The sequence below is a fragment of the Taudactylus pleione genome, unplaced genomic scaffold (genome assembly GCF_031769625.1).
Source record: "Taudactylus pleione unplaced genomic scaffold, aTauple2 ptg000550l, whole genome shotgun sequence".
In the NCBI taxonomy this organism is placed as follows: domain Eukaryota; kingdom Metazoa; phylum Chordata; class Amphibia; order Anura; family Myobatrachidae; genus Taudactylus; species Taudactylus pleione.
In genome coordinates, this window is record NW_028284952.1 from 3530001 (window position 1) to 3537500 (window position 7500).

Here is a 7500-nt window from a genome sequence, read left to right on the forward strand (position 1 = left end):
GATCTTGGAAGCTATGCAGTGTTGGGCCTGGTTAGTACTTGGATGGGAGACCATCTGGGAATACCAGGTGCTGTAGATAATTTTAGACAGCCATAACATTCTTTTGTATTACATTTTACATTTAATTTTTTCAACTTATCAATGAATTTACTTGAGTTAAGAAGTAATAGAGGTCTAAAGTTAATGCTTTTGAGCACCTACAGCCAAACCACACTGGACATGCACAATCTCGTCTGATCTTGGAGGCTTTGCAGGGTTGGGCCTGGTTAGTACTTGGACGGGAGACCACCTGGGAATACCAGGTGCTGTAGGTAATTTTATATAGCCATAACATTCTTTTCTATTACATTTTACATTACATTTTGTCAACTTATCAATGAACTTACTTGAGTTAAGAAGTAAAAGATGTCTAAAGTTAATGTTTTTGAGCACTTACAGTCAAACCACACTGGACATGCTCAATCCCGTCTGATCTTGGAAGCTATGCAGTGTAGGGCCTGGTTAGTACTTGTATGGGAGACCACCTGGGAATACCAGGAGCTGTAGGTAATTTTATACTGCCATAACATTCTTTTCTATTACATTTTACATTTCATTTTTCAACTTGTCATTGAATTTACTTGAGTAAAGAAGTAAAAGAGGTCTAAAGTTAATGTTTTTGAGCACCTACAGCCAAACCACACTGGACATGCCCAATGTCGTCTGATCTTGGAAGCTGTGCAGTGTTGGGCCTGGTTAGTGCTTGGATGGGAGACCACCTGGGAATACCAGGTGCTGTAGGTAATTTTATGCACCCATACCATTCTTTTCTATTACATTTTACATTTAATTTTTTCAACTTATCAATGAATTTACATGAGTAAAGAAGTAAAAGAGGTCTAAAGTTAATGTTTTTGAGCTCCTTCAGCTAAACCACACTGGACATGCCCAATCTCGTCTGATCTTGGAAGCTATGCAGTGTTGGGCCCGGTTAGTACTTGGATGGGAGACCATCTGGGAATACCAGGTGGTGTAGGTAATTTTATGCTGCCATAACATTCTTTTCTATTACATTTTACATTTAATTTTTTCAACTTATCAATGAATTTACATGAGTTAAGAAGTTATAGATGTCTAAAGTTAATATTTTTTTGCACCTACAGCCAAACCACACTGGACATGCCCAATCTTGTTTGATCTTGGAAGCTATGCAGTGTTGGGCCTGGTTAGTGTTTGGATGGGAGACCACCTGGGAATTCCAGGTGCTGTAGGTTATTTTATGCAGCCATAACATTCTTTTCTATTACATTTTACATTTAATTTTTTCAACTTATTAATGAATTTACTTGAGTTAAGAAGTAATAGAGGTCTAAATTTAATGCTTTTGAGCACCTACTGCCAAACCACACTGGACATGCCCAATCTCGTCTTATCTTGGAAGCTATGCAGTATTGGGCTTGGTTAGTACTTGGATGGGAGACCACCTGGGAATACCAGGAGCTGTAGGTAATTTTATACTGCCATAACATTCTTTTCTATTACATTTTTCATTTCATTTTTCAACTTATCATTGAATTTACTTGAGTTAAGAAGTAAAAGAGGTCTAAAGTTAATGTTTTTGAGCTCCTTCAGCCAAACCACACTGGACATGCCCAATATCGTCTGATCTTGGAAGCTATGCAGTGTTGGGCCTGGTTTGAACTTGGATGGGAGACCACCTGGGAATACCAGGTGCTGTAGATAATTTATACAGCCATAACATTCTTTTGTATTACATTTTACATTTAATTTTTTCAACTTATCAATGAATTTACTTGAGTTAAGAAGTAAAAGCGGTCTAAAGTTAATGTTTTTGAGCACCTACAGCCAAACCACACTGGACATGCCCAATCTCGTCTGATCTTGGAAGATATGCAGTTTTGGGCCTGGTTAGTACTTGGATGGGAGACCACCTAAGAATCCCAGGTGCTGTAGGTATTTTTATACTGCCATAACATTCTTTTCTATTACAGTTTACATTTAATTTTTTCAACTTATCAATGAATTTACTTGAGTTAAGAAGTAATAGAGGTCTAAAGTTAATGCTTTTGAGCACCTACATCCAAACCACACTGGACATGCACAATCTCGTCTGATCTTGGAGGCTTTGCAGGGTTGGGCCTGGTTAGTACTTGGACGGGAGACCACCTGGGAATACCAGGTGCTGTAGGTAATTTTATACTGCCATAACATTCTTTTCTATTAAATTTTACATTAAATTTTTTCAACTTATCAATGAATTTACTTGAGTTAAGAAGTAAAAGAGGTCTAAAGTTAATGTTTTTTAGCGCCTACAGCCAAACCACACTGGACATGCCCAATCTCGTCTGATCTTGGAAGCTATGCAGTCTTGGGCCTGGTTAGTACTTGGATGGGAGACCACCTAGGAATCCCAGGTGCTGTAGGTAATTTTATACTGCCATAACATTCTTTTCTATTACATTTTACATTTAATTTTTTCAACTTATCAATGAATTTCCTTGAGTTAAGAAGTAATAGAGGTCTAAAGTTAATGCTTTTGAGCACCTACAGCCAAACCACACTGGACATGCATAATCTCATCTGATCTTGGAGGCTTTGCAGGGTTGGGCCTGGTTAGTACTTGGACGGGAGACCACCTGGGAATACCAGGTGCTGTAGGTAATTTTATATAGCCATAACATTCTTTTCTATTACATTTTACATTACATTTTGTCAACTTATCAATGAACTTACTTGAGTTAAGAAGTAAAAGATGTCTAAAGTTAATGTTTTTGAGCACTTACAGTCAAACCACATTGGACATGCTCAATCCCGTCTGATCTTGGAAGCTATGCAGTGTAGGGCCTGGTTAGTACTTGGATGGGAGACCACCTGGGAATACCAGGAGCTGTAGGTAATTTTATACTGCCATAACATTCTTTTCTATTACATTTTACATTTCATTTTTCAACTTGTCATTGAATTTACTTGAGTTAAGAAGTAAAAGAGGTCTAAAGTTAATGTTTTTGAGCACCTACAGCCAAACCACACTGGACATGCCCAATGTCGTCTGATCTTGGAAGCTGTGCAGTGTTGGGCCAGGTTAGTGCTTGGATGGGAGACCACCTGGGAATACCAGGTGCTGTAGGTAATTTTATGCACCCATAGCATTCTTTTCTATTACATTTTACATTTAATTTTTTCAACTTATCAATGAATTTACATGAGTAAAGAAGTAAAAGAGGTCTAAAGTTAATGTTTTTGAGCTCCTTCAGCCAAACCACACTGGACATGCCCAATCTCGTCTGATCTTGGAAGCTATGCAGTGTTGGGCCCGGTTAGTACTTGGATGGGAGACCATCTGGGAATACCAGGTGGTGTAGGTAATTTTATGGTGCCATAACATTCTTTTCTATTACATTTTACATTTAATTTTTTCAACTTATCAATGAATTTACATGAGTTAAGAAGTTATAGATGTCTAAAGTTAATATTTTTTTGCACCTACAGCCAAACCACACTGGACATGCCCAATCTTGTTTGATCTTGGAAGCTATACAGTGTTGGGCCTGGTTAGTGCTTGGATGGGAGACCACCTGGGAATTCCAGGTGCTGTAGGTAATTTTATGCAGCCATAACATTCTTTTCTATTACATTTTACATTTAATTTTTTCAACTTATTAATGAATTTACTTGAGTTAAGAAGTAATAGAGGTCTAAATTTAATGCTTTTGAGCACCTACTGCCAAACCACACTGGACATGCCCAATCTCGTCTTATCTTGGAAGCTATGCAGTATTGGGCTTGGTTAGTACTTGGATGGGAGACCACCTGGGAATACCAGGAGCTGTAGGTAATTTTATACTGCCATAACATTCTTTTCTATTACATTTTTCATTTCATTTTTCAACTTATCATTGAATTTACTTGAGTTAAGAAGTAAAAGAGGTCTAAAGTTAATGTTTTTGAGCTCCTTCAGCCAAACCACACTGGACATGCCCAATCTCGTCTGATCTTGGAAGCTATGCAGTGTTGGGCCTGGTTAGTACTTGGATGGGAGACCACCTAGGAATCCCAGGTGCTGTAGGTAATTTTATACTGCCATAACATTCTTTTCTATTACATTTTACATTTAATTTTTTCAACTTATCAATGAATTTCCTTGAGTTAAGAAGTAATAGAGGTCTAAATTTAATGCTTTTGAGCACCTACAGCCAAACCACACTGGACATGCCCAATCTCGTCTGATCTTGGAAGCTATGCAGTGTTGGGCCTGGTTTGAACTTGGATGGGAGACCACCTTGGAATACCAGGTGCTGTAGATAATTTTAGACAGCCATAACATTCTTTTGTATTACATTTTACATTTAATTTTTTCAACTTATCAATGAATTTACTTGAGTTAAGAAGTAATAGAGGTCTAAAGTTAATGCTTTTGAGCACCTACAGCCAAACCACACTGGACATGCACAATCTCGTCTGATCTTGGAGGCTTTGCAGGGTTGGGCCTGGTTAGTACTTGGACGGGAGACCACCTGGGAATACCAGGTGCTGTAGGTAATTTTATATAGCCATAACATTCTTTTCTATTACATTTTACATTACATTTTGTCAACTTATCAATGAACTTACTTGAGTTAAGAAGTAAAAGATGTCTAAAGTTAATGTTTTTGAGCACTTACAGTCAAACCACACTGGACATGCTCAATCCCGTCTGATCTTGGAAGCTATGCAGTGTAGGGCCTGGTTAGAACTTGTATGGGAGACCACCTGGGAATACCAGGAGCTGTAGGTAATTTTATACTGCCATAACATTCTTTTCTATTACATTTTACATTTCATTTTTCAACTTGTCATTGAATTTACTTGAGTTAAGAAGTAAAAGAGGTCTAAAGTTAATGTTTTTGAGCACCTACAGCCAAACCACACTGGACATGCCCAATGTCGTCTGATCTTGGAAGCTGTGCAGTGTTGGGCCTGGTTAGTGCTTGGATGGGAGACCACCTGGGAATACCAGGTGCTGTAGGTAATTTTATGCACCCATACCATTCTTTTCTATTACATTTTACATTTAATTTTTTCAACTTATCAATGAATTTACATAAGTAAAGAAGTAAAAGAGGTCTAAAGTTAATGTTTTTGAGCTCCTTCAGCCAAACCACACTGGACATGCCCAATCTCGTCTGATCTTGGAAGCTATGCAGTGTTGGGCCCGGTTAGTACTTGGATGGGAGACCATCTGGGAATACCAGGTGGTGTAGGTAATTTTATGCTGCCATAACATTCTTTTCTATTACATTTTACATTTAATTTTTTCAACTTATCAATGAATTTACATGAGTTAAGAAGTTATAGATGTCTAAAGTTAATATTTTTTTGCACCTACAGCCAAACCACACTGGACATGCCCAATCTTGTTTGATCTTGGAAGCTATGCAGTGTTGGGCCTGGTTAGTGCTTGGATGGGAGACCACCTGGGAATTCCAGGTGTTGTAGGTAATTTTATGCAGCCATAACATTCTTTTCTATTACATTTTACATTTAATTTTTTCAACTTATTAATGAATTTACTTGAGTTAAGAAGTAATAGAGGTCTAAATTTAATGCTTTTGAGCACCTACTGCCAAACCACGCTGGACATGCCCAATCTCGTCTTATCTTGGAAGCTATGCAGTATTGGGCTTGGTTAGTACTTGGATGGGAGACCACCTGGGAATACCAGGAGCTGTAGGTAATTTTATACTGCCATAACGTTCTTTTCTATTACATTTTTCATTTCATTTTTTAACTTATCATTGAATTTACTTGAGTTAAGAAGTAAAAGAGGTCTAAAGTTAATGTTTTTGAGCTCCTTCAGCCAAACCACACTGGACATGCCCAATATCGTCTGATCTTGGAAGCTATGCAGTGTTGGGCCTGGTTAGTACTTGGATGGGAGACCACCTAGGAATCCCAGGTGCTGTAGGTAATTTTATACTGCCATAACATTCTTTTCTATTACATTTTACATTTAATTTTTTCAACTTATCAATGAATTTCCTTGAGTTAAGAAGTAAAAGAGGTCTAAATTTAATGCTTTTGAGCACCTACAGCCAAACCACACTGGACATGCACAATCTCGTCTGATCTTGGAAGCTATGCAGTGTTGGGCCTGGTTTGAACTTGGATGGGAGACCACCTGGGAATACCAGGTGCTGTAGATAATTTATACAGCCATAACATTCTTTTGTATTACATTTTACATTTAATTTTTTCAACTTATCAATGAATTTACTTGAGTTAAGAAGTAAAAGCGGTCTAAAGTTAATGTTTTTGAGCACCTACAGCCAAACCACACTGGACATGCCCAATCTCGTCTGATCTTGGAAGATATGCAGTTTTGGGCCTGGTTAGTACTTGGATGGGAGACCACCTAAGAATCCCAGGTGCTGTAGGTATTTTTATACTGCCATAACATTCTTTTCTATTACAGTTTACATTTAATTTTTTCAACTTATCAATGAATTTACTTGAGTTAAGAAGTAATAGAGGTCTAAAGTTAATGCTTTTGAGCACCTACATCCAAACCACACTGGACATGCACAATCTCGTCTGATCTTGGAGGCTTTGCAGGGTTGGGCCTGGTTAGTACTTGGACGGGAGACCACCTGGGAATACCAGGTGCTGTAGGTAATTTTATACTGCCATAACATTCTTTTCTATTAAATTTTACATTAAATTTTTTCAACTTATCAATGAATTTACTTGAGTTAAGAAGTAAAAGAGGTCTAAAGTTAATGTATTTTAGCGCCTACAGCCAAACCACACTGGACATGCCCAATCTCGTCTGATCTTGGAAGCTATGCAGTCTTGAGCCTGGTTAGTACTTGGATGGGAGACCACCTAGGAATCCCAGGTGCTGTAGGTAATTTTATACTGCCATAACATTCTTTTCTATTACATTTTACATTTAATTTTTTCAACTTATCAATGAATTTCCTTGAGTTAAGAAGTAATAGAGGTCTAAATTTAATGCTTTTGAGCACCTACAGCCAAACCACACTGGACATGCCCAATCTCGTCTGATCTTGGAAGCTATGCAGTGTTGGGCCTGGTTTGAACTTGGATGGGAGACCACCTTGGAATACCAGGTGCTGTAGATAATTTTAGACAGCCATAACATTCTTTTGTATTACATTTTACATTTAATTTTTTCAACTTATCAATGAATTTACTTGAGTTAAGAAGTAATAGAGGTCTAAAGTTAATGCTTTTGAGCACCTACAGCCAAACCACACTGGACATGCATAATCTCGTCTGATCTTGGAGGCTTTGCAGGGTTGGGCCTGGTTAGTACTTGGACGGGAGACCACCTGGGAATACCAGGTGCTGTAGGTAATTTTATATAGCCATAACATTCTTTTCTATTACATTTTACATTACATTTTGTCAACTTATCAATGAACTTACTTGAGTTAAGAAGTAAAAGATGTCTAAAGTTAATGTTTTTGAGCACTTACAGTCAAACCACACTGGACATGC

At 37.8% G+C, this 7500-nt stretch overlaps 33 pseudogenes; all 33 read left to right on the forward strand.

The window, feature by feature from the left end:
• Positions 1 to 79, forward strand: part of LOC148496781 (5S ribosomal RNA) — a 119-nt pseudogene extending 40 nt beyond the window's left edge.
• Positions 80 to 195: 116 nt separating this feature from the next.
• Positions 196 to 314, forward strand: LOC148496782 (5S ribosomal RNA; annotated as a pseudogene).
• A 116-nt stretch (positions 315 to 430) lies between these two features.
• Positions 431 to 549, forward strand: LOC148496783 (5S ribosomal RNA; annotated as a pseudogene).
• A 115-nt stretch (positions 550 to 664) lies between these two features.
• LOC148496784 (5S ribosomal RNA) lies at positions 665 to 783 on the forward strand (annotated as a pseudogene).
• Positions 784 to 899: 116 nt separating this feature from the next.
• On the forward strand, positions 900 to 1018 carry LOC148496785 (5S ribosomal RNA; annotated as a pseudogene).
• A 116-nt stretch (positions 1019 to 1134) lies between these two features.
• On the forward strand, positions 1135 to 1253 carry LOC148496786 (5S ribosomal RNA; annotated as a pseudogene).
• A 116-nt stretch (positions 1254 to 1369) lies between these two features.
• On the forward strand, positions 1370 to 1488 carry LOC148496787 (5S ribosomal RNA; annotated as a pseudogene).
• A 115-nt stretch (positions 1489 to 1603) lies between these two features.
• Positions 1604 to 1722, forward strand: LOC148496788 (5S ribosomal RNA; annotated as a pseudogene).
• A 115-nt stretch (positions 1723 to 1837) lies between these two features.
• Positions 1838 to 1956, forward strand: LOC148496789 (5S ribosomal RNA; annotated as a pseudogene).
• Positions 1957 to 2072: 116 nt separating this feature from the next.
• On the forward strand, positions 2073 to 2191 carry LOC148496790 (5S ribosomal RNA; annotated as a pseudogene).
• Positions 2192 to 2307: 116 nt separating this feature from the next.
• LOC148496791 (5S ribosomal RNA) lies at positions 2308 to 2426 on the forward strand (annotated as a pseudogene).
• Positions 2427 to 2542: 116 nt separating this feature from the next.
• LOC148496792 (5S ribosomal RNA) lies at positions 2543 to 2661 on the forward strand (annotated as a pseudogene).
• Positions 2662 to 2777: 116 nt separating this feature from the next.
• On the forward strand, positions 2778 to 2896 carry LOC148496793 (5S ribosomal RNA; annotated as a pseudogene).
• Positions 2897 to 3011: 115 nt separating this feature from the next.
• LOC148496794 (5S ribosomal RNA) lies at positions 3012 to 3130 on the forward strand (annotated as a pseudogene).
• Positions 3131 to 3246: 116 nt separating this feature from the next.
• LOC148496795 (5S ribosomal RNA) lies at positions 3247 to 3365 on the forward strand (annotated as a pseudogene).
• Positions 3366 to 3481: 116 nt separating this feature from the next.
• LOC148496796 (5S ribosomal RNA) lies at positions 3482 to 3600 on the forward strand (annotated as a pseudogene).
• Positions 3601 to 3716: 116 nt separating this feature from the next.
• On the forward strand, positions 3717 to 3835 carry LOC148496797 (5S ribosomal RNA; annotated as a pseudogene).
• Positions 3836 to 3950: 115 nt separating this feature from the next.
• Positions 3951 to 4069, forward strand: LOC148496798 (5S ribosomal RNA; annotated as a pseudogene).
• Positions 4070 to 4185: 116 nt separating this feature from the next.
• Positions 4186 to 4304, forward strand: LOC148496799 (5S ribosomal RNA; annotated as a pseudogene).
• A 116-nt stretch (positions 4305 to 4420) lies between these two features.
• Positions 4421 to 4539, forward strand: LOC148496800 (5S ribosomal RNA; annotated as a pseudogene).
• A 116-nt stretch (positions 4540 to 4655) lies between these two features.
• Positions 4656 to 4774, forward strand: LOC148496801 (5S ribosomal RNA; annotated as a pseudogene).
• A 115-nt stretch (positions 4775 to 4889) lies between these two features.
• Positions 4890 to 5008, forward strand: LOC148496802 (5S ribosomal RNA; annotated as a pseudogene).
• Positions 5009 to 5124: 116 nt separating this feature from the next.
• On the forward strand, positions 5125 to 5243 carry LOC148496803 (5S ribosomal RNA; annotated as a pseudogene).
• A 116-nt stretch (positions 5244 to 5359) lies between these two features.
• Positions 5360 to 5478, forward strand: LOC148496804 (5S ribosomal RNA; annotated as a pseudogene).
• A 116-nt stretch (positions 5479 to 5594) lies between these two features.
• LOC148496805 (5S ribosomal RNA) lies at positions 5595 to 5713 on the forward strand (annotated as a pseudogene).
• Positions 5714 to 5828: 115 nt separating this feature from the next.
• On the forward strand, positions 5829 to 5947 carry LOC148496806 (5S ribosomal RNA; annotated as a pseudogene).
• A 116-nt stretch (positions 5948 to 6063) lies between these two features.
• Positions 6064 to 6182, forward strand: LOC148496807 (5S ribosomal RNA; annotated as a pseudogene).
• A 115-nt stretch (positions 6183 to 6297) lies between these two features.
• On the forward strand, positions 6298 to 6416 carry LOC148496808 (5S ribosomal RNA; annotated as a pseudogene).
• Positions 6417 to 6532: 116 nt separating this feature from the next.
• Positions 6533 to 6651, forward strand: LOC148496809 (5S ribosomal RNA; annotated as a pseudogene).
• Positions 6652 to 6767: 116 nt separating this feature from the next.
• On the forward strand, positions 6768 to 6886 carry LOC148496810 (5S ribosomal RNA; annotated as a pseudogene).
• A 116-nt stretch (positions 6887 to 7002) lies between these two features.
• Positions 7003 to 7121, forward strand: LOC148496811 (5S ribosomal RNA; annotated as a pseudogene).
• Positions 7122 to 7237: 116 nt separating this feature from the next.
• Positions 7238 to 7356, forward strand: LOC148496812 (5S ribosomal RNA; annotated as a pseudogene).
• Positions 7357 to 7472: 116 nt separating this feature from the next.
• LOC148496813 (5S ribosomal RNA) overlaps positions 7473 to 7500 on the forward strand; it is a 119-nt pseudogene continuing 91 nt past the window's right edge.